Here is a 27,555-nt window from a genome sequence, read left to right on the forward strand (position 1 = left end):
AAAGCATGCATCTAGAATATGCCTGTATGTGCCTGTATGTGTATGTAAAGTATTTGCTTGCCTGACCATGCCGCAGTTGTCAGCCGCTTCCTTGTTCTGACTTTTACCTGTGATCGTAAATGCATAGACAGTGAAACATATCTGGCATTGATTTTTTTGTTTTCCTCCATGGCTCTTGGTGCAGAACTGCTTTGCATAGTAAGGGAAAAAACAGTCGTGGCCAAAGCAAACAGAAAAAAAATTCTCACCTTATGTATATTGTCATATTGAGGTTAGTTTTCTGCATAAAAAAATTGAAAATTGAAAGTTAAAAATTGGTTTCTTGGGGAAAGGAAATGACGCAGTATCTGTCTCACACATCACATTGGAGGACACCTGAATAGGCCCCATAAGGGAAGAGATAAAGGAGGGACTGAGAAAAGAAAGGAAGAAAGAGGTGCTGTAGTGGAGGGCTCCAGAATAATGTGCCGTAGTGGAGGGCTCCAGAATTATTTCGACCACCTGGGGATCTTTGCACACGGGTTTGCCTCCATCGAAATGCAGCCTCTGTGGTCGAGTTCGAACCCCAGACACTCTGGATCAGCAGCTGAGCGCCCTAACTACTGAGCCACCATGTGGGGTCTGTATAAAAGCGGCTGATTTAGGTTTATGCACAGTGTGCACATGTGGGGTAAACCAAGTGGTCTCCCTTTTCTCTATCTGCTACTCTCTTCACACCAAGTTGCAGAAAAAAGTAAGGTGCAGTTGTGATGTCCTGGCGTTGTTAGTTGTTTTGAAGGCTCACGGAATGTCTGTACTCGTTTCATGCATTTCCTCTACACGAATGCCCAGGAGGGCTCTGTAGGAACCTGTATAAATAAATAAATAGTTTTTTTTAGTGAGCATGTCATTTGTACTGAAAAAGAGCTTCGCTAACACAAGCACAGCACGTAGCAGTCGTGCAGGATGGCAGAATTAGAGGAAAATGTGTTATATTTGAAAAATGAGAACACGAGTTGCATTGATTATCAACTAAAGGGTCATTTACCATTTACAGATTTTTATTTTAAATTAAAACTGTAAGAGATATGTCAGTGCAGTCTATGCAGGCAAATTGTACAACTAGGTGAACATTATGTACCTGATGTGGATTGATAACTACAAGACTAATTTACTAAAATTAGTTAATAAACTTTTATTTTTTATAATCAGGGGCAAGGTTATATTGCGAAATTGAAGGCTGTCAACATCAGAGGTGAGCCCTGTTTTCAAATTTTCTTAATCGGCAGTGTGGTCCGAAACTTGAACATCAAAAATACACATTTGAAAGCTTGTTGAGTTGGCTTTCCCAAATTGCATAGTTACAAAATGGCGTCACTTCGTGTGGTATCGTCGCTGAAATCAAGTTAACTTCTACAGTATCAAATACACAAACGCATCAAATAGGATCGAAGTAAACATGCATTGATGGAAGGACAACTCAACGATATTGCATGTGCATATTTTTGACGTTCGACATTTCGAACCACATTGCCAATTAAGAAAATTTAAAAACAAGACTCACCTTAGATGCTGGTGGTCTCCAGCTTTGTAGTATAACCTTGCCTCCTGAAATCAAATAAAAACAACTAATTATAGTTAATTAGTCATCTATTTATTGATCTATATCAAGTATACCAGGTGTCCCAGCTAACTTGAGTCAAGGGTTAAGAAATAAATTATTAGAGACAGGCGAGTGAGACCATCTGCATATTGGTGACATCCATCTTGAGCACCACAGGCAATTTTTGTTTTGCTTATAATTAATAGTTGGTTTAATTATTTAATTTAAGAAATATTGACTTTAGACAACAAATTGCATTGGAAGAGTTGTAGAGCGCATTCAGAAACCCTCATTTTATCATTTACGCTAAGGAAACCCTCAATGGTGTCTTTTTTTTCCCAGCTCCAAAGAAAGCCCGCGAAATACAAAAATAAACCACGTGACTAACACATTCGCACGCCATGATCGTGCTGCTCTCAAGCATCATTTGAGCAATTGAAATCACGTGCAGCTTTGACTCGGCGGCCCTGCAGCAGCGGCAGGCCGATATGTTAGCGGCGGCAACTCGCACCGTCATGTGTGCCAACTGGCTAACGCAGACGAGAAACCACCGCGAACATATCGGCCTGTCGCTGCTGAGGGGCCGCCGGGTCAGAGTTGCAGGTGATTTCGTTTGCTCAAACCACACTTGAGAGCAGCATGATCGTGAACGCACGAATGCGTTAGTCATGTGGTTTATTTTTGTATTTCGTGGGCTTTCTTTGGAGCTGGGAAAAAAAGACATGCGTGTGGGGGTTTCCTTATCGTAAGTGATGGAGTGAGGGTTTCTGAACGTGCTCTACAACTCTTCAAATGCAGTTCGTTATCTAAAGTCAATATTTTAAAATTAGATAATTAAACTTAGTTAAACTATTAATTAATTGTGGGAAAATTTGCCTGTGGTGCGCAAGGTGGCTGTTGCCAATATGCAACTGGTTTCGCTCGCCTGGCTCTATTAATTTATTTTTTAACCCTTGGCTGAAGTTAGCTGGGACACCCGGTATAATGTCCTCCTTGCTGTATAATCCACTTGCACAAACAGCACTGACGTATCTCACACAGTCTTAAAAATAAAAATCTGCAAATGTTAAAAGAAATCAGTGAGCCAGAGTACCCGTGGTCGAACCCAGCTGCAGTGGCTGTGTTTTGATGGAGGCGAAACAACGCAAAAGGCACCTGTGTGCTGTGCGATGTTTAAAGATCCCCAGGTGGTCGAAATTATTCGGGAGCCCTCCACTACAGCACTTCTTTCTCTCTTCCTTCTTTCACTCCCACCTTCCTTCCTTCCCTTACAGAGCGGTTCAGGTGTCCACAGATATGTGAGACAATTGCTACGCCATTTTCCTTTCCTCAGAAATCAATTTTTCAAAATATCTCCCTCTATATATTCACAAGGGGCAGGGGTGGAAAGCGAAAGCATGTTAGAACATGTGCAGACTGGAAGAAAGCAAAGTTCCAGCAGCGTACAAGGCATGAAGGTCAACAACGTTGATGGTGGTGTAGGCAAGGTACTTTTAGTGCGCAAGCACTAAGCACTCACCGATTTCGCTGATCTTTGTTTGAAACCTTCTTGACCTGAAATAAAATGAACTAAAATAAAACAGTTTATGGCCACGAGTGGCTTTCGAATCTGCAGCAATGCAAACAGATCAGCAACTCTGGCCACTGCATTAGAGCACTACGCCATAGCCGCAGCTGAACATCCCGCACGTTTAAACTGCTAGTCTCTCACGCCATGCTTTGGATGTCATCTTCTTCATCAACTTCCATCCGTGCCCAATGGATCCAGAACACACTGCTATCGCATTGCCCTCTTTAGGTGCATTAAGCGGCCCCATAATTTTTTAGCCACTCACTGATTTCGCCAAATCTTTGTCTGAAGCCTGCTTGACGTTGAAAACCATGCCTCGAACCAAAACTGACACTGAAGTGAAAACCAAGCGCTAGTGCACCTAATTTGCATTTGGCCCAACCATGCTAAATCATCTATTATTTTTTTCATCTGCCAGCCACCACCAAATTCTGACTGAACATTGCTTTCTGTTCTTTGGCTGTGGGGTAAGCCTCAAGGATCAATTGCGCGCATTGGTTTTGGTGATTGTGTAAGAATCTCAGCTTCATGAAACATGGGATGGCATGAGTAGCTGCAGTAAAACTTTGCGAAGTGTGCATATTTTTGTCATCTTTAGTGGCGCTGAATGCTAATAATTCGACCTTAACATACAGTCGCGAGTAAAAAAGATCAGCACAATGACATCACCAGAGCGGTGAAAATCAGTGTGTGGACGGCGCGGCACTATGCTTTGCTGACACACCTGGCACTTTTGTTATCGGCATGTTCGTAACTGCAGTGCCGAGTGTTGCTATCCACTGCTTTGGGGGCACGTCACTAGCTGTAATATTTCGTGACTATACCTTCCTGGCTGACCCTCTGCAAGATGAGAGCCACATTTTGAGAACTGGTGAAAAATTTTCCTGTGATATTACTTGTATTGCATCTTTTGCTGGCATCATCTTTGCACAGTCAGCTTGCATATCAATTGTAGGACATGTGCTTGCTAGCTTCCGAGACTTTTAAAAGACATCAATACCATATCAGGTTCCTACTTTCATCACTCTGAAAAATATGGTGCGTGTTGGGATGAAATCACCAGGGATACTGATTTTTAACTCCTGAAAGCAATTGTGAGAGGGCTGAAATGTACTGCATGTGGGACCTATTTGTGTGGCAAGTATTAGACCCCTTTTGCATGATCCTTTGGGTAATTCAAATTCTGGTGAACAAAATTCTCTGGCTGCAGCGAGTTTCAATTAATGCAAGCTGCCAGCAGATCTACATATTTCTGGGTTTACAATGCTGTGTCATCAGTATTGTGCACAGCATACTACACTGCAGACAGCATCCCTTCAATTACAACTTGTCAATGCTTCTTAACGTACCACTTCACCTTTACAAGGTGCTGTGTTTGCTGCAATGACATGTTGCATCATGGCATTAGGCTGTCTTCGAAGTCTCAAGTCTCACAGGTATTAGAGGAATATGTTAAAAAATTACTTAGTTCACACTTAAGATATTGATTTCTACTTCTAACTACAGCTATAGTCTCTAACTCTTGTGTGATGTCCTTGTGTTTATTTCTTTGTGCTCTTTTGCCCATTTAGAGTTTGAAAAAGCTGAGCTGCTGTTGTATGAAGAGGTTGCACGGATGCCGCCTTTTGAGCGGAAGACAGTAGTTCTCGTTGGAGCACGGGGTGTGGGCAGACGTTCACTGAAGAACAAGCTTATTAGCTACGATCCAACACGCTTTGGGACACCACTTCCTCGTAAGTTGCTTTCTGTTTATGTGCTCTGCTATGTCAGGGCACAGGAACACTTGAGGACAGCTGCATCAAAATTTTGTTTTCAGTGAAATTCTTTTCTGTGGCTATTTCTGGCTTTAAAGGTGCATTTATTACTGAGAAAATTAGATTGAAAATATTCCCGCCACTCAATTTAAACTCACGACGCCCTACACGGAAAAGGACTCCCTGATCACGATATTGAATTACACGATAGAGTAGCCTATACCTCATCTCACAAGCTGTTTGCATCACTGTGAAAGGTAGAGCGCTCTCATCCAGTCAGGGCCAAGGAAGACAACAAATAGTTCCTCGGATATTTGAGTAGTGTTGGGACTATTTCTCAAACAGTTATTTCAGTAATTGAAAAGACAGTTCAGAATGGTGTTTTGAAAGTGCAGCAAGTATTTCATTCCCTGCATAAATTAGCAGAGAAAGTCCACACGAACACAGCATTGCGGAGGCCTGCTGCGAAGTGGTCTGCCACCATTCGTGAACGTGGCATCCGCTGTGTCGGTGCTCTGGTGCTCTTTCCTTCCTAGGGATGGAGCCACCAGTTGCGGGGTTAGGGGCACGGAGGAACACGTTTTGCAGCACATGCTGTTCTGATTGACTCAGTTCACCGCAGCCTTCACGGTGCTGCAAACGGCTTGTGAGATGGAGTATAGCGTCTGGAATTTGGGGAAAAAAAGGCTGTTTGCCTGGGAAAGAAGCCGGTGGTGGTGACACCTCTATTTCGTTTCTTGGTCTTTTCTAATTTATAAAAGATATGTTTTCTGGAGGAGTGGTCTCTGTGACTAGCATTTAATAATGCATCAGTACTGGCTGACTTCTATTTCTACTCATCTACTCAGTGTCCCTTTAAAGAAAGAACCCTAAGTGGTCTAAATTAATCAAGAGTGCTCCACTACAGTGTCCCTCACAGCCCATGTGTCACTTCGGGATGTTAAACACCACAGTTTATAATTTACAATTTGTTTACGAGTACAGCCACTTTTATGTTGTGCGGTTGGAGATTTTGAGACAAATGGATTCAAAGATTTTTACAGGTAAGAAGGCTGCATGTTATCTATGTTCCACTAGTGCCTGGCAGAATGTTGGATGTGAAACTGCATGAACTTTTTTTTTTGTGTGTACAGTATGCAGCTGTAAAGGAGCTTAAAGGGACACCGAGGAGAAATTGAAGTTGGCTTGTATCGATAGAATAGCAGCTCCTGATCACAAAAACGCCACTCTTACTGAAAACAAAGCTCTTGTAATGTAGAAAATAGCAAGAACCAAAATACAGGTGTCGCCGCCACAGGCCAATCTCGCAAGTACAAGCGTGATGACTTTCTAGGACAAGAGGCGCCACCTTGGAGGAATTTTCCGTACTTCATGGAAACCACGAATCTCTGAGACTGGCAAAGGAAGGTTGCGCACCGCACCGCTAGCTGTCAGAAATCACGGAGTCTGCGTTTACGTCACGTATCACGTCACTCCGTTCTGTGACGTCATAAGAGTTCTCCGTGTCCTCATAAGAGTTCTCGAGTTTGAATCAGAGCGGCGGGAAAAACTTTCTCAACTTCGAATCCAAATTTCTTTGAAATAAATGCATCTTTCGCGCTCGACAAGCGGCAACAAAGCCATGAAATGTCGAAGTATCAGATTTTGCTAACAAAAAAAAAATGATAGAGTTCTCCTCAGTGTCCCTTTAACAGGCTGTAGAAGCTGTGGCTAGAACGTGTCTTTCATCAAGTAGTTGTAATGCATTCAGGCTTATGTTCATAGGAAACATACCACCCTTACATGGGCAATAGCATTATTTTTCAGTAAGTTGTTATTGTTGTTATGTTACAGTGTGTCGTATTAAATCATTGTGTCTTTATTTAAATAAAATGAAAGGAGCTTGTTTAGCTCATTGTAAATTGGGAGGGGGAGCAAGAGTCTAAGGGTAAAAAGAATTGTTATTCCACGTAATGCCTCTGATGGGTTGGTATGTGGAACTATCGACTAGCTGAATAAATTACAAGGATACATATGAAGCAAGCAGAACTAAATAAGGATATGAGAAGGCACACGTAAGATAGGATGCAATGAACCAACTAGCCAAACCAAAATTTTGACCTAAATTAAAAAGAAGTAACGAAGGTATCTACACACATTATATGTTTATCTTCATAACAGCAGGCAGTTTTTAAGGCTCTTTATGGCCATGAGAAACATGTTCAATTCAGTTTTGAAGTGAAACAGTAGTAACAATAGCTAGTAATTTTGTTAAGAGCTTTTATTAAGCATTTTTGTTTTTTACATGGTCACTAGCAGTGTCTGAAATGGTTGTGCTAATGTTAACTACCCTCCACTGTCAAGTATAATTCAGTATCGAGCGTGATTGTGATGATACATGATTTTTATGTTTCACATACAAGGTACTCTATGTAAACTTGGCTACCCACTCACTTTCATGGCAGTTTGACTTTTTTTACCAGGTTTTAACAAAACTGTTTTATTATGTGGCGATGCAGATACATCTCGCCCAATCCGGGAGACAGAAACGGATGGCAAAGTGTACTACTTTGTGTCACGTGAGGTAATGGAGGCAGACATAGCTGACAACAAGTACCTTGAGTGGGGTGAGCATAGTGGTCATCTGTATGGCACCAAACTGGACACCCTGCGCGCAGTCATCCACTCCGGAAAGATGTGCGTGGTGGACTGCAGCCCCCAGGTATGCCCCTTATGCTGCACTTGAGAATAACTTAAGGTCGTGTATTTACTGTTGTGCTGTCATACATAGTTTCTATGTCTCCAAGGCCTTTGACACTTTTGCTGGACTACCTTCTGAATTGGAGCATAATATGCCGATTATGACTAAGCTGAAGTAATCTGGCTATTCGTGAAGCATTAGAACAATTTTTTAGCCCGCAGCTTACAGGTATCCAAGGAAGGGGCATGTGGAAAGTACCTTTAGTTCAAATATATGGCTTGTATTCCTTCGACCTGCTTTGCAGATGTTTTAATGCTTTCTTTGTTCTCTGCAGTATGTAAAGATTACTGTGAGACTTCTTGTGGCACCTTCTGATAGACGAAGATGTTTTGCTACTGCTGAGGCCACTATATTCATTCCAAATGGGCTCACGATGCTCTTGTAATTTGCAGAAATCGAATATTGGCCACTTACCTTGTATCACACTTGCACATAGCTAGCAACAATGGCTTTGAAGTGCATTTAATGAAACTGTGGTATGTGCACTACAGTGATTTTACCTTTTGAATTGATTGCTCACTATGGCCCCTCATTTGTCAGGGCCTTCATGGGTATACAGCAGCCTATACTTGTGTAGCGACATTATCTAAATCAATGCGTACAGCACTTCACTGCGTATTGTGGAGTGCATTGTGGATGCAAATGCTGGCGAGCATTTCCACAAATCGCGTGAAGGTACACATGAACAGAATACAGTGAAAGCTCGTTAATTCGAAATTTTGGATAATTCGAAATAGTCATCGTGGTCCGGTCCGCAGTGCATAGAAGTCTATGCGCGTAACAGCTCGTTAATGCACTCAAAAATTGATGCCGCCACCCATAATTCGAACTGCGCGCCGCCAAGCGCCGCTGTTGAAAACCATCGTTGGAAGCTTTCACAGCAGAACGATAGATGGCACAACTATCGGGACGCCGCTAGGGTGCTAGAACAAGTACTAACCAGTCTTTCCTGCCGCGACTGCTTCAAGGAACGACGTTTTAGTGTTTTAGCCCTCGTTTTGCACGCCGCTTGCTGTGAGCTTGTGTCCGCGAGATGTGTTCGCGTGGGAAATACTGCGCCAAGACGGTGAAGGAGAAAGTGGCAATTTTACGCGAGGTGGACGGACGGAAGGCCAGCAAAGTGGAAATCGCGAAGAAGCACGGGATTCCACCAAGCACGTTGTCGACCTACGTCCGAAATAGGAAGGCCATCGAGGATGCCTACGAAGCCGAAGATTTCGCCAGCAACAGAAAAAGGCTCCGATTAGCCAAGTATCCGGAAATTGAGACCGCTGTGATCACGTGGGTGAAGGAAATGAGAAGCGCAGACATTCCACTGAGCGGCCCAATTATCATGGCGAAGGCGGTCGATTTCGCCCTGCGCATGAATGTGGAAGATTTTGTCGCCTCCGAAGGATGGTTTCACCGCTTTCGAGACAGACATAATCTTGTCTTCCGGGTGTTGTCCGGAGAAGCCAAAGAAGTGAACGCAGAAACTTGTGCCACGTGGCGAAGCGGTGCTCTGCAGCAGTACTTAGAAAGCTACTCGGCACAAGATATATTCAATGCTGATGAGACGGCTTTGTTTTATAAGCTCCAGCCCGACAGAACAGTAACATTTAAAGGGGACTCCCTGCGTCGCATTCACGTGCTAGAAGACCGAGTGACTACGGTAGCCCTCAGAGAGAAGAAGCAGAAGATGATAACAGATTGTTTTACTAAATAAATGTTTTTCGTGCCCTCCGGGCATCAAACACGTCCATTTTTGCTCACTTTCATTAGTTCAAATTTTGGTTAGATCGAACTGGCCTGGCGGCCCCGTGGAATTCGAATTAACGAGCTTTTACTGTACAGTCAAGCCCACTTATAATAGCATCCACAGATATAACGAACGCTTGCTTATTACGAAGGAGTACAGTGCTACCGTCAAAATATGCATTAGGGCTATGGCAATTCGTCTCAGATACAACGAACAACTGTGGTGACACCACTGAGCTACAGCAAACGAGGAGACACCATAAACTTGCCCCGAAGTTGAAAAACTGGCTCTTCCAGCGAGTGGGGAACACCGGAGGGCACCTCTAAGCTCCCATGACACGCTACAAAAAGAACATGTCTATCCAAAAAAGGCCAAAAAAAAATGACTGAAGAGGCAGCATTGAAACTCATGCACAGGTCGATCATTGCCTGCACGTGCGCCAACGGGGCAAAACATCTTAAGTGGAAGCAAAAGGGTGATGGGTGCAAGACGGTGGCAGTGTCAAAACTGAAGCTACTGTGCATTGTCGTGGATCAGCTAACTGCAGTGATCTGAGAAATTTTAATGCCTTGCTGGCCATGCTGGTGACGTGGTATGCATCGCCTGCCAAGTCAGCTCCACCTTTTGTTCTGCTACTACATGCACACAGTGCCAGACAACAGACAGTGCAGCTGATTCTGTAGGCATGTGCTCTGTGTTCTACTATTGCAGGTGCAAGGGCCCAGAAACGATAGCTGACACTGTAGAAAACTCTTTTGATCAGATGCACGTAGACTTGTGGCAATGCGTCATTGATGCAAAGCTGGTTGGATGTTGCCTCCGATGACAACGTTCACTTGAACGACATTGCAGAGCCATACTATGAGGAAGCCCTTGTGCACAAAGTGTGAGAGCACTCTCCTACCGCTAGAAATCTAATAAAGGTGGTCGACCTGCAACCAGCTGCCTAGCACACTTCAGCCACGATCAGTTGTACCTAGGGCCTTTGGTCTTCAGGTTTTATTTTTTCCGTAATTTGGGGGGTAAACATCAGGCAATATTTTTCGAGCTCAAATATTGGGGAAAATCGGGTTATTCAGGAAAAATTTTCGTAGTTCGGGGTTTTTGGCGTCTTTTTTCCGTCGTAGGAAAGTTTAATACAACGGTTTGTTTTTCTGCTAGGCATAAAATGCCCTGTATTTTGCTTATTATTTCATAAATAAGGAATTCACAGGTTCCACTAAAAAATTGTTCACGAATTAAAATTTCTTCTTAATCTATTACAAATATTTCATTGCGTACGTTAGCAATATCCTACGAAGCACTGCCACATCTGAGCAAGACCAGTCTGCCTTTATGCGTACAGTGTGAGAACAGTATCACAACGATAATTTTAAACACACAAGGTCTAGGGATTAGGGTGCCGATATCTTTGGCAAAGCTTCATACAGTGACTCCGATAAGTTGCCTTTTCGGCAGCCATGCTTTTGGCCTCTCACTTCTAAATCGCCCTTTTTGGAACTTATCCTATAATTCATCCACCTCATAAAAATGAGCGTTAAAAGAAGTTCATAAGATTCCTAGTTGACCGTAGGCACCCCTCAGGAGTAAACACTAGATATCCACACATTTTATTGCGGTCTCTTGAGCTCTGTGAACTGGAAAACCAACATCATCTTGAAGGCTCATTTTTGGGGAGAAATTTGGTTTACCCCAATTTTTAAGAAATAATTTCGGGATGCAAGAATTGGGTAAAACCCAAAGACTAAGGGCCCTAGTTAGGGTCTGTTATCTTGAAATAGATGCACTTGGTATAGTTTTAAAGTAATAAATGCTATTTTTGATGAACTTAGTATCTTTAGCTGTAATATGCAGAGTCCTCTTACTGCGAACACCGGATACAATGAACATAGTCCATATTTCTGTCGGGTTCGTTAAAGTGGGATCGACTCTAGGAGGTGAAAAACATTGAACAAGGTGATGAACAAAATCAAGTACATTGTTGTACGAATTGGATCTTTTGGAAAGAAGGTATAAAAGTGACTGAATGGGGCGGTGCCTCCAGTCTGAACTAGGCTTTGGAATGAAATAGTTGCAATCCAAATCAGTCCAGGAGCTGGGTCCTGTACAAATCAGTCGGGAAATTTTGAACTGGTGGTCGCTTCGAAATGAGATGTGTGGTGGTGGCAAGAATCATTTTTGACATCGCCACACCACACATGCCTGCACAAGATGGGTACTTTGTGAATTAGGCACAGATAGATCTTTCAACAAAGGAAAAAAATCAAGCAAGTTGAGGTTTGTCCTGCAGGGAAAGGTGAATCCAAGTCGGAACTGTTTTTCTTACTCCCCATTCATGCCATGCTGGGTGCACACCTGCACCCGTTGCATGGAGGCTGCACATCACGATTCCTGATTAGCGTAGCACGGTGCTAAAGCGTGATTATCAAATCAGCAGAGCTAGACATCTCAGTAATGTATAAGCAGTGGTTTTCATAAGTTGGTTTACGTACGTTATATACACTATTGCAGAGAAGGACTTCAGCCGGTGCGTGATAATGCTGTGACGCTAAAAGAAACAAGTGACCAAGGCAAACAACAATGCAGCAGTACCTTGGAATGGGTTGCCTTACTACTCTATTTACTCGCATAATTTGTGCACCCCCAACTTTTTATCTGGATTTTTGAAAAAAAAAAAAAAACTTTTACTCCCTAATTTTGTGCTGTCTGCTGTGCCAGGCCACCAGCATGTACATAAGTGCGCGTGGAACTCTGAAATACAGTGCTCCTCTTAGATTAGGTGCAAGTGCAGGACATAAGAATTTCATGAATTAAAAAAATAAGAAATGGTGCCATCAACAGACATGTGCAAGTATGTCATTTTATGGTTGTCCATGAACTAGACTAAGGAGTAGCTGCAGTGTGCCCCCCAGGAGCTGGTAAAAACTGCCATACAAGTAGGCCAAGTGCATTTCTGTTCAGCAGGAATATGTTGGGAAGGTTGATGCTGCAACCATGCTCTAAGTGAGGAGTGTCAGCAGCAGGAATAGAGTGCTAGTCATTTAGTATTGCGCCTTATGTGTGCTATGACCCATCTTTTGTCATTTAAAAAAGAAGTAGCTCAGCTGCACCACGAATCATTAGGAACACATAGTTGGCAATGTCTTCTTGCAGTATCTGAAAATCCTGAACACACCAGAGTTCATGCCTTACGTGGTCTTCATTGCTGCACCTCAGCTGGAGCACTTCCGACAGATGCATGAATATGGGCGTCATCATGGATATGGAAGCAGCCGCAATCTCACGGTAGGATGTGTATCGCATAATGATAGTGCTAATGTGGGAAACTATTTAAAACTGAAGAGTAAATTGCATACACCCTAACACCTACTCGAGAGGTTTTCCTGTCCTGTTAAATGAGCCACATTCAGGGCTGCTGGTTTGCCTGGCCTGTTAAATGAGCCACATACAGGGCTGCTTGTCTACACCAGCAGCCCTGAATGTGGCTCATTTAACAGGCCAGGCAAACCTCTCGAGTAGGTGTTAGAGTGTATGCAATTTACTCCCAAGTAGACCAGCAGCCCTGAATCCAAGTTTGGTTACGAATTCATTCAAGTTCATATATGTTTAAAGTTAAATATATGTGCTTATATATACAAAGGGTGTGTACATTTAGATGAATTTCTCTTACTGTAAGCTACAGTGCTGCTGTTATCTTGGGCCAACGCCTTTTTGTTTTTGCAAGCAGCAAAGTTTGGCCCAAGTGATGCAGAAGACCATGGATTAGTTATCTTTTAATTTACGCACTTTATTCCTTGGTATGATTTCTTTCTTTGCTGCAATATTAAAAAGCTTTCTTGTTATTTATTCTCCATGGTTAAACTTCTCATTTAATTACTGTCATATAGTTAATATTAGTCAGCTGGGACCAAGCAGTGCAGCTCAAGAGTGATTAATTTTAACCATATAGTAAGGCAGTTTTTATGCTTCATTTTTCTTGCTCCTTCACAGTTTAATTCTTTGCTCTTGACTATTGCTGCTCTTTGCTTGGAGTGAAACTTGGATTATTTTTTTTTCTTCATAAATTTAGTTTGATAGAGCCATGAGTCGACATGGTTCACGACGGGCAAGGACTCTTGAAAGCTTGGCATCTCTTCAGGAGGTAATGTACTGTTTTATATATATAATTTCCCTTAGTATAGTAGATTTATGCTTCAACATTGCCATAAGCTATACCACTTAGAATTGTGGTTATCAATGAAGCTTGCTGTTATGAGGCAACAGTTAGGCTGTGAGAGCCGTTGTAGTGCAGAGTTAGAGCTAACTTTGAAGGGTATAGAACCAAAATACAGTATGGAAAATTAGGGATTGGCTCTTGCTTTGACTGTTTTTGCTACAATTTATCAATGACGTTTGTGATGGCGAGCACAATGCAAATCTATTTTTATATACCAGGTGTTTCTGCAAAGCCTGCCACTAATTTTTTAAAATAGTCTGAAAGACAGCTTTTGCATCATAGTAATACCAGTGGTGGCAGATGTCAAGGGGGCTGGTCAATCATGTGAATTGTAAGCTGGTTAACTAAATTCTAATAGATAAATTTTTAACTATGTATTACACTTAGGTACCTGGTTGCAATGAGAGATTTGTAGTTGGCCGTAGTAATGGTCATATCAGTTTTTAGAATTGAAAAAATGTGATTCAAAAGCAGCACGGCTGTGGAGCGTACACAGGGAGGCCTACCAGTACATATCATCAGTGACATCGTGGAAAAAACAACGCGGAAAGACAATGGACGTAGAAAGAACAGACACCACAAGCGCTGACTCTGAACTGATTGTATACTCACAGAACAACAAAAGAGAAGATATGGATGAGGTGCATTTAGATACCATATTTACTTGCATAATCTGCGTACTCTGTTTTCCTAGAATTAAGGCTTCAAAATGGGGGTGTGCAAATTATGCGGAGATTTCGCGAACACGTCATAAAAACTTTAAAAAGGTTATAACGCAGAATTTATATGGCATACTGCCACGTTTAAGTCGACTCTGCAACTCGCGCCCCACGCTGGTAAAAAAAAAGTTGACTCCAAACATAACTCGACGCATAACCCCCCGCGCTCGGCCCGTTCCACGTTATGTAGTTCCTTGCAGGATGGCATGACGGCACGTGTGCAGCTCAAAGCAAGAAACCCGGAAGGATACAATTGCAAAGTCAGCAGTCCGAGGCAAATGGAGACAAAAGGCGATAAAACGGCGCCCTCATATGCGGCCCAGCTGAGTAGTGGCAAACAGAATAGCCAATGGTTTGGTAGTTATGGATTATGATGCAACTCACGCTTCGTAGGTTACCAGAAGTTTACACTCGCAGCCTATCGTACAGGAAATTGACCACTGGTGTGAACGAGCCAGGTAAACGGTGCACAGTTTACTTTTTCTTACTAGAAGCAATTTACAAACAGATTACCGACTGTTTTTGACGCCACGCACTCGCTTTTCGCAACTGCGCGTGTGACGCAGCCGCACCTATGTTCCCAAGCCTGCTGGTGTGCTTGCGTAGCAGGGAGTGAAAATGTATGGGTAAAAGTATTTGTTTTTTTTTCTTCAAAAATCCGGGTAATAAGTTGGGGGTGTGCAAATTATGCGAGTAAGTACGGTACGACTCCATTTCATGCAGGACAACTGATGGGTCACTAACACATGTGTGCTTGTTCTTTACAGATATGGTAGGCCTCTAACACCTTCCTTGTTAGCTGATTATGATGCCGAAAAAAAATTGTGGTTTGGTAAAAAAAAGGCTCACACCCACGACATTCACTACAATGCTTCACTACTTTGAAGAAGGCAGTTTCTTCAGAGATAGGTTATGCTCCTGCAGTCATACATTTAAGCAGCGGCCAATTTGTCCAATGTACGTACTACCACAGGAGAGCGGAATTTTATAGACCACCGCTTTTTCACAAGTGGCGTGCTGGTTTACAAGGTTTACTGCACATCCCCTAGCCCTGCCATGCCCTTCACTACCAGAGTGTGTTCCGACCATAGCGCAGATTCTGCCACGTTTTTTGGGGGCCAAAAATAGCACATTGATACTGTACTTATTACCGTCATTTTTTTATTTGAGTGAAATGTTAAACACATGGAAGAACCGTTACTTTTTTCTTTTTCTTTCCCACTTCAGCAATCGTGGGTGATAACCTCTTGGTATCTTTAACTTTCATAAGCACCTTATTGAGGCGAGGGACAAGACATCCTCAGGAAACCCAGCCAGCCTTAATCTGCCAACTTGTTCACAGAAATTGTCATTCATTGAGTTAGTACCTGACTTGTGCAAAGTTGATCCCAGGCAAGCCGCAGCAGTGCCACATTTCACAATTTTATAATTTCCTGACTGAAAATTTAAAAGCGGCTTCACTGACCTTGGGGAATACTTCCAGCACACATGTTCCTGCTGAAAACGGAGTTTAATGTCTAGGAATAGCAAATGGTCATCAGTGGGCCTGTCGAAGGTGAACGCACGTCCAAATCCACTTTCTTTAAATATTTTGACTACATCCACAACGTGCTTGATAAAATTAGGTCTGTCTACGAATGCCAGATAGTCTTCAATGTACCTGAAAATCTTTTTTGAAAGGGTGCTCAAGTCTCAGCAATGCACTTATCAACCCTAGAAAGGAAATTATCGCTAAGTATCGGAGCTACTTTTGAACAAATGCATACGCCAGTTTTTTTAAGAAACAGACAGCCGTCCAATTCAACAAAGGTAGAAATGAGATAAAAAGTTAACAACTCTAAAAAAGAAGCAACTGAAATATCACAGGCATTAACATTAGCGTTCTTCATCGTTATTTGTGATGCAGTCACTAACATTTCAACACAGTATCTTGCTGGAGGCGACTAGAAAAGGTCCTTGACATCTATACTGAACGCACAGATTGCACCATGGTTCTGGTGTCTAAGATAATCCACAACAGCCAAAGAATTTCATGTCTGAAATGGGTCTTCCAAAGCAAGATCAGTTGCGAATCAGCTCTTTTGGTGTCTGTTCTTTCTATGTCCATCGTCTTTTTGCGCTGTTTTTTCCAAGATGCTGTACCAACTAGCTCAGATGTCAGTATTACTTCATCAGTGGCATGCGTGTCATGGGACTTTCGCTGTCCTGCCAGGGCCACCGCTCGAGAGCACCAGCCAGGGCAGTACATAAAAGGTCATCTAACACATGCTTCACCGAATGACGTGTACTGCTTGAGATCCCTGTGTGCACTCCACAGCCATACCGCTGCTGAATCGCAGGCTGTAAGACAAAATTCATTGCGGAAGAGTGCCGGGTGTAATCGTATTTTTATATTGTAAAAACTGATATAGCCATTACTAATAGCCACCTACAGATCTAATTACAACCATGTGCCAAGCGTAATAGTTAAAAAATTAATCATGTGAATTTTTTATTCAGCTTACTAGTTGACATGATTACCCTGTTTCCTGACATCTGCCACAACTAATACTCGTATGCTTCAAATGCTATCTTTATAATGCAAAAAGCCAGTTAATAAAAATCACTGGTGGGCTTTGCTGAAACACCTGGCATTTAATGCTCATAGAGAACTAGTTAACAGCTCTGTGGCTTCTATTGTGTCAGATTCCTTCTATTCCGGGTAATCAAAGGTACTCTTTTCTCTGCGGTATAGTCAGATTCATTTGGACTTCACAGTACTGACCAAACTCACTGTAACTAACCCCGGACTAGGGGCATTGGCAATAAAGGTGTTTCACCACCACCTTTGTAATTATTCAATGCTCAGGTGATACTAAATATTATGAGCAGTTCTGTCATGTCTTTCTTGTGCCTTCCTCAGAAGTCAACATGCTACATACAATTTTTTGAAAATGCCATTTGCTACATATTTTGTACTGTCTATAATGTTGGGAAATTTGGTTGTCCTACCAATATAAGAGTAACGGAGCTTACACAACTTTCCATCTGCAGCTGTTTTGCTCAAAAAGGAGCTTTAGCTCAGGCTCAACTTTAGTTTTCATATTCAGGCGCATGGAGAATGTAGAAATGCTCACATCAGAAAGTCGCTGCACTATTTGTACATAATTGGTTTTATGCTGAAAGAAGAGATTAGAATCAAATTATTTGAAGTGGGATTTCCTAAGTTCTCATGTTTCTAAAAATTGCCAGAAACGCACTGAATTGAAATTTTCAAAAATATATTTTTTTGGACTAGTCTGTGATCTTGTAATGAAAAAAAAAAACATGTCACATTGCTGTAAATTGCACCTGTTAGAATGTTTAGAGGAAACGAGATTGGCATCTTCAATTACATTGTGGTAAACTACGACGTTGGGTGTTATTTGCAAACATGGAGGAAGAAAACCTCAGGAGAGGCCCACGCTATTTGAGCTGCATGTGAAAAGGTGTGCTGGAAGTCATGCACTTTCACAAGGACTACTGGGAGTCATTGGCCATCGGCACAGCAGTAGTAACATTGGGCCCAGCTGCATTGTCTGCTGTGCATGCGTGAGCACGCTGAGATGGCAGCCAAGAAGGGGGGGGGGGGGGGTGCAGAGCAGGAGGGAGCCTTCACGTGCAGCTTCAAAAACTTAGGCATAACCGCCTCTCCTGAGTTCTTTCCGTCCTCCATGTTTGAAAATTATTTTTTATAGGTGACTGCACAGCATAGAATAAATTTTAACATGCCAGTTTTGATTATGCTTATGTGCTCTAACAGGTGTAGTTTACAGCATTGTGAGGTCTGTTTTTAAGTTGCAAAGCTATAGAGCCGTAAATGTGAAATTTTAAAAAGTTTTCTTCAAGTTTTGTAACCTTTGGCAACGTACTAGTAAAAATTTAGGCTTAGATTGAAATTATGCTTCCGTTAGTGGCTAGGTACTGAAATAGATATTACAAGTAGTCTTTCTCATTCAATGCGCCGTATTTCATTCAAATTGATTCAGCAGCTGCCTGTGGGAGCAGTTTGGTGGCCCTGATGTCTGTGCATAAGAGAACTACCATATTTACTTGCATAATTTGTGCACTTTTTTTTTTGTCTTTGAATAAGGCTTCAAACAGGGAGTGTGCATATTATGCAAAAAATTTGTGAACACGTCCTAAAAAACTAGAAAGGTCATAGCACACAATATATACTGTATTTTGCGGCCTATACGTCGACACTATAACTCCCCCCTCACTGGCCAAAAAAAAAGTTGAATTCAAATATAAGACACAGAGCTGCTCCTGCTCCACCTACCTTATGTAGTTCCCTGCGGGACGGCATGACAGTGCGTGTGCAGCACAGTGCAATAAATTCACAACAATACTATCACAAAGCCAGCAGTCAAAGGCAAGTGGAGATAACAGGCGATAAAACAGCGCCCTCTCATGCAGCCCGGCTGAGTAGTGGCAAACTGAAAAGCAAACGGTTCGGTAGTTTGGGATTCTGGCGCATGCGCACCTGTTCATCCGGGAAAGTGACCGCCAGCGTTGCCGAGCCGGGTAAACGGTGTGCAGTTTGTCCCCTCGCCACTTGCACCTTTCGCAGCTGCACATGGCAAAGCGGCCACACCATTCTTCCCAAGCCTGCCTTGTGCGCACCTGCGTCATCTCGTGCATGCTGGGGGTCTGTCACAGCGGAAAACATGGGGAGCGTAAAATGTGCGGGTAAAAGTTTTAGCGCGAAAGCGCTACTTCACTAGCAAAGCTGAAAAACCCGAGATGTGTGTGAAGCATCAACCTTTGACGGAGCACCAGTGGTGGAGGTCTTGCTTGCGCAGCTGCACTGTCAACACATGGAACCATCACCCCCTCCCCACGCGCGGCTGCCAATAATGGCTGACGATAAGACCTTGCATGTGGTTGCCTTTGAGGCGATGTTGTCTCAAGTGCTTTCGCATGTCCTACTCGGCTTTAACTGCGTTAAAACCCTACCATTTTTTTTTATAAATCCAGGCAATAAATTAGGGCGTGCAAAATGCTTGCGGGCGCAAATTATGCAAGATAATACGGTACTGTTGGGCTCAAATTCAGGCTTGTTACTAAATGCCTGCTCAAGACCAGTCACTATGATCGCTGGTCAGGTTTATGAAGTTTTCATGGCTGTTACGCTATAGCTAATTCAGTGCCCTGAAATTGTGCATCGCTGATTGTAATTGCTTTGGATAGTCTGTAGGATGGTCATTTCAGTTTATAATTTCAAGCATAGCACTTGACCATAGTGCTGCTATTACTCTATTAATCTTTCGAGTATATTCTGCTTGCAGCTTATAGATTATGATGTGTTTATTTCACAGTATTAAGCAGAGGAAATTTTTGGGGGCTTCAAGTAGTGCTTCCCTGTCATGGTTGTGTATATTGCAGAAGAGAAGAAATCAAGAATTTTTCTCATAGCGAGCAATATGGTTATTATGCCTCTTCACGTAGTGTGCAAGGTTTACAGATTAAATGCAGCGGTGCTACGCAGAGATGTGTGTTTTTTTGGTCACCATACCGTTATCTCGAAAACAAGTTTTGTTTGCCTTTGGTCCCACTGATAATTTAAAGGATCGCGTATGTCCTGCAGCTTCTAGTGCACTCCAGCCAGGTTGTGTCCAGCTAGGTTGGGTACAGCCAGGTTGTGCGATCTGATTCAGAGAATTTGCGATCTGATTCAGTGCAAAAAGTGTGTATTTGAGCCTATAAAAAGAAGCTTTTGCTGGTACTTTGAAGTGCAATAAAATTAATCTTACTGAATTAGCAAGCTCTTTTTCTGTGCAAGTTCTGTTTATATTTTTTTTATGCCTTCTGCTTTTTGTTTTGAAAGTTGACTGTTTATGGTTGCATGTTACAATTTTTTCTATTTGCAGAGAAAGGGAAAAGTATGTATTCACTGTAGTGTAGAAAGTAGTAGTAGTTTCAGTTTTTTTATTGCATTTATTTCTGTTTTCATTCTTATGTTTTGATGCATGCATTTTTTTTCTCGACAGCAAAAGGGCCGAGTATGTATCATAGCTGTAGACATGCGTAGATATCCTAGTGGGTGCTTTATGTTGGAAAAATTTCCTTTTATTTATAACGTCATTCATGTATTGCAGTGTAGCTGACAGTGCAGTTGTTTGGTCTGATTCTTGTGTTGTATTTCTTAACTTCTGTGGAGCCATACCTTTTGTGTGGCTGGACATTTGTGCACGTTGTAATGCTTAAAAACATTTGTCTGCCGAAATTAGTTCACTGTGGAGATATTTGCTTCCTTACAGCCGAAGCTATTGAACCAGAACATGAAAAATCCTTGAGAATTCTTGAAAGAACGTTCTTGTTACAATTGACTTATTAGGGAGAGGGAGAATTGGGAGATGTTGATCTGTGAGGATTGACTGCAGGTGACAAATTATTTTAATTATGAATTTAAATAACTTAATAATACTCCAAGTTGCTAGGCTAAGAATTGATAACAATCCTTGTCGTTTAGTTTAACGTTGCTGTTTAATAAAGACTGCTTTTAATGTCACTGCAAAGTGTAAAAAAGAATAGTTTTCTAAATTTTTGCAGTCACATGTGCGTCTTTAATAGAAGCTGCTATTGCCAGAGGGCATGATAATCACTGAGCTGCGATTATAAGCCATGAATACCATTGTAGCCAGAGTTAAGCCTGCCTTTTTGTACAGGATGAAGATCTCAAGAGGACCATTGAGGAAAGTGCCCAGCTTCAGCGAGCTTATGAACGCTATTTCGACACAATCCTTGTAAACAACAACTTTGAAAAGACCTTTGAACAGCTCAAGGATGTGATTGATTCACTATCAACAGAACCTCAGTGGGTGCCCATTTCATGGGTGTACTGAAGTATTTTTTGCAAGCGTGCTGGCAAGCAACGCCCTCTGAAAACATGGCTGAAGCCAAGGGTGTCTTTTAGTTGGCCTGTGCCAACAAATTTTGTCAAAAGCAAAGACAAGGTCTGGAAGTAGTAGGTTTTAAGAACATTCTTTTAGATAACAGGCTGATCCTAATCAGGTACATGCTTAAATACTGCAATTTTCCTGCAGTTTGTGTTCAGAAAAAAAATTGAGATTGTGTGTTGCTTTTACTGCTTAGTTGTGGTTGTGTACTTTGCAGATGCCATAACTCAATATGAATGAGTCTCATTTTGTAACTACGCGGCCCCCCCCCCCCCCCCTTTTCCTCCTTTTTTTTTTCATGCTACTTGTGTTGGCACCCAAAGAGTGCCTTCCACAGCCATTCTAATTCCGTCCTCTTACTTGATATCTTGCCTTTGAAAGGCTGTACTGGCTGTGACAAGTATGAAAGGAGGTTTTAAGTACTGCATTCAGGCATTTAAGTTGATGACCTTTTGTTGGCCAAATGAAGAATCTCAAAGATAGCTGCCTGAGCAGCATTGTTTTACATCAGATGCTGTTTCGTGTGTTGTGCATTCCATTTTGAAGCTGTTTGTTGATTTTGCCTTTTGATTACACACAGATGTGTGCACTCCTCACATGAAGGGTAGTGTGTAGACTTGTGTTATGTGTGGAGTGAACACAGGTTTCTTGCCACTGTGTATAACCGGTGATGCCACCTGCAATACATAAACATACATATCACTCATAGTACATCATATCAGTTGCATCCGGTTCCATGCAGAGCACGATGATGTTTGACTGTTGCACTTTTATCTGTATAATGTCCCAGTGAGATGACCTAGATACAGCGCGTTGAACCATTGTCTATGTTGTGTTTGCTAGTGAAAGCACATCTGATTTCTTTGCCTGTGCTCTTCTTGCTCTGTTGTTAAAATAAGCAATGGTTTTAAATCTGCGAACATCATTAGTGCTTACTAATGACTGTTCAAATGGCGTGTTATTTGTTAAAATATTTGGGACTTTGTTAGAAGAGGTAATAAATGATCTGATATTATCCTTCATTTTTATGCAAGATATAGGACTTGTGGTGATAACGAGCGAAGATTATAAGAGTAACTCAACTAGATTTGATGTGAAGCAACAAGTTTGGAATACGCATGCCTTTGTCATGGCACACATGTCACAGTAATTGTCTTTTCACTGATGCTGGGGCCACAATTACTGAAGCCAGTGCATAAGGTATGGATTTTTGACTGAGGCAGGCCCAGTGCAGCGCTGTACAACTTGTATGGTCTAATTTACGTAAATGTGGATAGATTTTAAAGGGCAACTCAAAACGTTTCTTGAACGTCTTGAGTTGGTAGGCGCATCACATTCCTTAAGGTCCCCTCTCTCCGTCACAACAAACCATGTTTAAAAACATGAAGTGGAACAGTTTTAAAACAGCTAAAATGACAAATTGAAACCCAAACTCAATCCATGGCCAGGGATGATGCTCCACGTGAAGCAGTGATGATGCCATAAACATTACTAGAATAACACTTGTACGCATGTTGTATGGCTGAAATAGTGGCTGGTGACTTTGAATCCTTTCATAAAATGCCTGAGACGACCTAATATGAGCTTTGCAAAACTTTGTTAGTGAAGCAGGGAGCGGGTATTGACATGTGGCACATGTTTGTGACGTTGAAAATTCAGTGTTGCTCATAGAAATTGTCTGAACTGAGGCCACGGAAATGCAAACTTTAAAATCAATTTGTGCCAGAATGAAATGTCACATGGCTACCAAACTTGGTGGGACATCAAAAAATTAGGACAAGAAAAAAATTTGCAGTATAAGGTTCATTAAATAATGGTAGTCTCAAAAAACCTCGCACACGCATGCACACACGCACACACACATATCACCACGCACCTTTTGTGAAGAGACAAGAGGGCTCTTGTCGCATTAGATCAAATTTTGGTGAGTTACTCTTATGATGTATATGTTTCAGTGCCACAAGTCCACTAGAGTACATTTGACAGAAAAATGAAATTGGGGAGATCATTTGCAGTAGTATTGTACTATAGCCCAGAGGCTTGACCTGCATATTCTTCTGGTAACATTATGCTGCAGACACAGGTTTAAAGGTACAGACACACTGGTGGCAAAACGTGGGCGGCACGCCAGTGGCGGCAAGCCGCTTGCCGCGAAACCTGCCGCAGCAGCGGATTGATCTGCCGCGCAAAGGATAGGTCGAGGAGCCATTTGCGACGGCTTGCCACGTGCCACAGACCGTGGAGACCAATGATGAACGCCCGAATTAGTCACGTGGGGAGCGTCAGTGCCGCCACCTCTTAGCTCCTAGCAAAGTTGCCTTCCACAGGCTACAGTGAAGCCACGCGTGTTCCTCCACTAGCAGGGACCTCGACCGGTCTGGCATGAAAGGAGCTTTGTGCGGCCGCGCTTTCCCGTGCACTCCTCGCCACCTGTGCCGCCAGCGGCTTACCGCACGTTTTTCCGCCAATGTGTTCGTACCTTAAGACAGCAGATGTGATGGTTTTGGGAAACAGTTGAACCTGTATCTAGCTTATGTTACTTGTTGACTCAAGCTTCATTTGCAGAAGTGAAATGATGCTTTTAAGCATGTGGGTAAATAATGTACATGCTTGCTTTATATATGAATGCACGAATAATGAATTGGGTTTGCTCGGTCGCTTGTATGAATGGTGTGCTGCTGAGCTAAGAAGTCCTTTCTGTGCAACTTTGAGCAGTGAGTTAAAGCTCGGCTGAGCGAAATGCGTGGCTTTGGCGCAGGATTATGTTACAGAGGAGAAATTGGTAGAAAGATTATATGCTTAATATCATGGAGTACCTGTGGTTTGGCTTGTCTTAACAATGTGAGTGGTTTTGCTTTTCTGGCAAGAATGATTCAGATGAGACAATGAACGAGATTGGGAGGTCTCGCTTAATTATAATCTGTACTTGTGTGGTTTTACGAGAGGTACCTTGCAGAATTTTGCATGGGATGTTGCCTGTGAGCAAAGATCAAATACATTCCAGGTTTTGGTGACATGCAACTGTCAATCTATTTTTATATTCATAGATAAATGCATTTTAACTCTGTAGTGATAACATGTGCAACAGCAACACTTTTGTGTCATTTGACAAGTGCTCAGGTATTCAAATGATTCATGATAGAGGTGCTAGTAATAACCAAGAGTGATATGCTTTGGCATATTCATATTTTTATGAGTAATAAGTTTACTTTATGCAGAGGTCTGTGAATTTTGACACATATTTTGGATATTCATATACTGCTGATTTGTATGCAGCCTTGAACAGTCAAGTTTATAAAACCAGAAGCATCTGCCTTGCTTTAGGAAATGTTGCTCATTTGTGTACTTTGTACTTCATGACATCACAGATATGTTTGACTTCACTTTTCTTGTAATAGCATAGTGCATTTTGCATCATCAACTGCTACCAATTGTGTGCCATGCAGAATTTTGATGTAAATTGTGATTACAGGCAGTGCACAGCTCTTAGGAATTTCACCACGATCTTCAAGGTGCTTTCATTTCAAGAAGGAAACGTGCTTTTCCATGCAGTGGGAAATGTGTGCTTTCATTTCTGTCTTTAGCATTGAGGGAAAAATATATAATCAATGTGATGCTTATTTAGTGTTTAGGCTTGCAAGTTTGTCGTACTTATAGTCTTTACATGTTTTTACTTTGTAGTGGATTGGAAACGGTTGCTGTTCATGTCAGGCGACATGCTCTGCATATGAAAGGTTCACATCTGTTCAAAAATTGGATTCAGTAATAATTGGTAATGTGTTGAATAAATATTGTGCTGCCGGATTTGTTCAACCAAAAAACTTCCAATTTTAGGCAACACTACTGAAGGGAACATTGCAATGCAAGTTATTTTTGCTCTTATGGCATTATTGTACGCTGACATATTTTGAGGTATGCACTGTAAAAGTGCAGGTGTAGCTACACTGCATGATTTAAATTTAAGTGCCAGTTATGAACAGATGGGGTGGCGTGGGTGGGAAGTCAGGATTTTTTGATGCCTCGGATGATAAATAGCATTCACACTTCCCTTAATGGTTGCAGCACACAGTTTTGTCCCCTTTAGCTCTTAGTGCTGTGGCTCTTAATGCTGGCTGTCTGTGTTAAATTTGAGTAGCTTCACAGCAATTTTTTTTTTTTTTCTGTGAATAGGGGGCAAAGAAAAATAGCCAAATGACTGTTTGATGTCCAGTATGGCTATTGTGAATCATTTATTGCTTTTCATTCAACCTGAGCCTAAATCCCGGTCTGCTGTGGAAGTGTGCACAGCTACACACAATGATAACTGTTTATTAAAAGTGAACTTCCAAGCTTAAACTGTCTGTACTAATGAAAACTACGTGCTGTGATGCGCGAATTGTGTGCATCATAGTGTGATCGTAGTGAGATTTTGCTTCTGGTTACAAAGCTGTATTTCTGCCTTTTTACTAAGTGGTGAAACCTGTTCCCAAGAGTAGTGCACTTTTCAGTGGCCTGTGTAATTTTTGTCATTTAGAAATATGGAAGCAACACTTGTGTGTCTTGGACCTCAATTTGGAGCCATTGCATTAGAAACAGATCTCACACTGTTTGAAGACACTGTTGCATTACAGATGAAACAGACTGGCATCATGTTTTCATGGCACTATACAGCCATTTTCTTTTACACCTGTGCTTGAATTTTCATTTGTTAGTTTGTGTGTGCTTCTGTATCTGGCATCTTTACAACTGAGATTTTTATAGACCTGTTACCTGGTTGCCATTCTGGCATCATCCGTCCAGAGGTGTGCCTTTGACAGCTGCAGAATAAAGTTGGTGTTCTGTTCATTACAGGACACTTCCTAATTTTGTGCATTCCACTGTCTCTGTATCCTGCATGGTGGGCACTGAGTACTACTTGCTGCATGCCACAGTGGCTCTGCAGTATTTAGTTATCACATGTATATACGCCATATTTGCATTGCAAAATGTGTAGCGGTTTTAAGGCATTTTATTTTCAGGACTGGTGCAGATTGGGGGATACCTTTTTGTGCTTTTTGTCTGGTAACACACTTGCAAAAAGCCACACATGTTCTCAGAATTGAATTTCAGTTCAGTGCACTTGATAAGTCATACAGGTCTGGAAGCTTATCATTAGGCACTGTTCTCTTATTTTACACGTCATTTTCTCTGACCACATGTGCCATAAAGCTGACCCTACTTTGAGAGCTTCCCTGGCCATTCATCCTGGGATTTTTCTTTTTTTTTGTAGAATAAGCTGTCAACACTGAAAAAATTTACTCGTGTCAGGCCATTGTACGCTTTTGCATGTTTAGTTATATTTAGTCGTGCTGTGAATGGTGCACTAAGCCATGCCATCACACAGAATGTGCGTTTATTGTGAGACTTATATAGTTTCAGGTTTGATGCACCTCTAAGCATGTGCTGTGTCGCCACACTAAAGATAATCGACTGGCTGCATTAGGCTGAATGCTGCTTCAAGGTGAGGAAGAGTGGTGTTGGTAAATTGTATTCGGTGATTAGCCCTGTTATAGATTCTTCTGGGTCAGTGAAAAAGGGTAGCACAGTAGAATAAAGATGGGATTCACACCAGCACTACCACTAAGTAAGCGTTCACAATTCCACCCCACAGTCCTTGTTTTGTCATGCTACCCTTCACGGTTCTAAAGCACCAACTCATTTTTCAGTTGGACACTTTTATGTTAAACTGATCTTTGTTTTACCTTAAGGGTAAACAAAATGTCTGCACTTTGTAAGAGTTATTGGTCAAAATAATTAGTTTCCTTCATTTCCAATAGCATATACGAAGTGTCCCATGAATTGGAGGCTGCCAAGGGTTTAAAAAAAAAGTCTACAGATTGTGGAAATTAAACACAAGCAGTATTATTGGGGGTTGTTGAGGGCTAACAGCAGCATTTTTCAACTCTGCCTAATGTCGAGCGCCAAAAGAAACCAGGTATGTTGTGGCATTTGCAAGGAAATGTTCTTTGCGCTCTGGTCGAAGTGCCCAATGTGTGGGCTGTGCAACTGGCAGCACTGCCCTGGTGGCTGCCGACATGGCGCGCTCAAGTTTGCCCAGCCACACTGGCTACTGCGGAGCTCCCACACCTTTCTTTCATTTTGGGGTTTCACTCATTTCCTTCAAAAACAAAATAGATCCGGAATAATCCTGTATTTGTAGAAATATAGAGTACGTGGCACCATTTTGCAGTGTCTTGTACTGGTCTGCAACTTACTAATCAGCAGTTTGCACATTTCTCCAGTGGTTTGAAAAATAATGCTTACTAATAAGCTGGTGTGAAATGAAAAAATGCTTCTG

At 42.0% G+C, this 27,555-nt stretch overlaps 1 pseudogene across 1 annotated transcript in view; it reads left to right on the forward strand.

The window, feature by feature from the left end:
- LOC144113609 (protein PALS2-like) overlaps positions 1-26,084 on the forward strand; it is a 40,223-nt pseudogene extending 14,139 nt beyond the window's left edge. The window contains exons 9-13 of the transcript XR_013310831.1: positions 4,724-4,885; positions 7,405-7,607; positions 12,538-12,669; positions 13,454-13,525; positions 21,009-26,084. The product of XR_013310831.1 is annotated as a protein PALS2-like (transcript). The remainder of the gene's footprint in view (positions 1-4,723; positions 4,886-7,404; positions 7,608-12,537; positions 12,670-13,453; positions 13,526-21,008) is intronic.
- The last annotated feature ends 1,471 nt before the right edge of the window (positions 26,085-27,555 follow it).

The sequence above is a fragment of the Amblyomma americanum genome, chromosome 1 (genome assembly GCF_052857255.1).
Source record: "Amblyomma americanum isolate KBUSLIRL-KWMA chromosome 1, ASM5285725v1, whole genome shotgun sequence".
Classification (NCBI taxonomy): domain Eukaryota; kingdom Metazoa; phylum Arthropoda; class Arachnida; order Ixodida; family Ixodidae; genus Amblyomma; species Amblyomma americanum.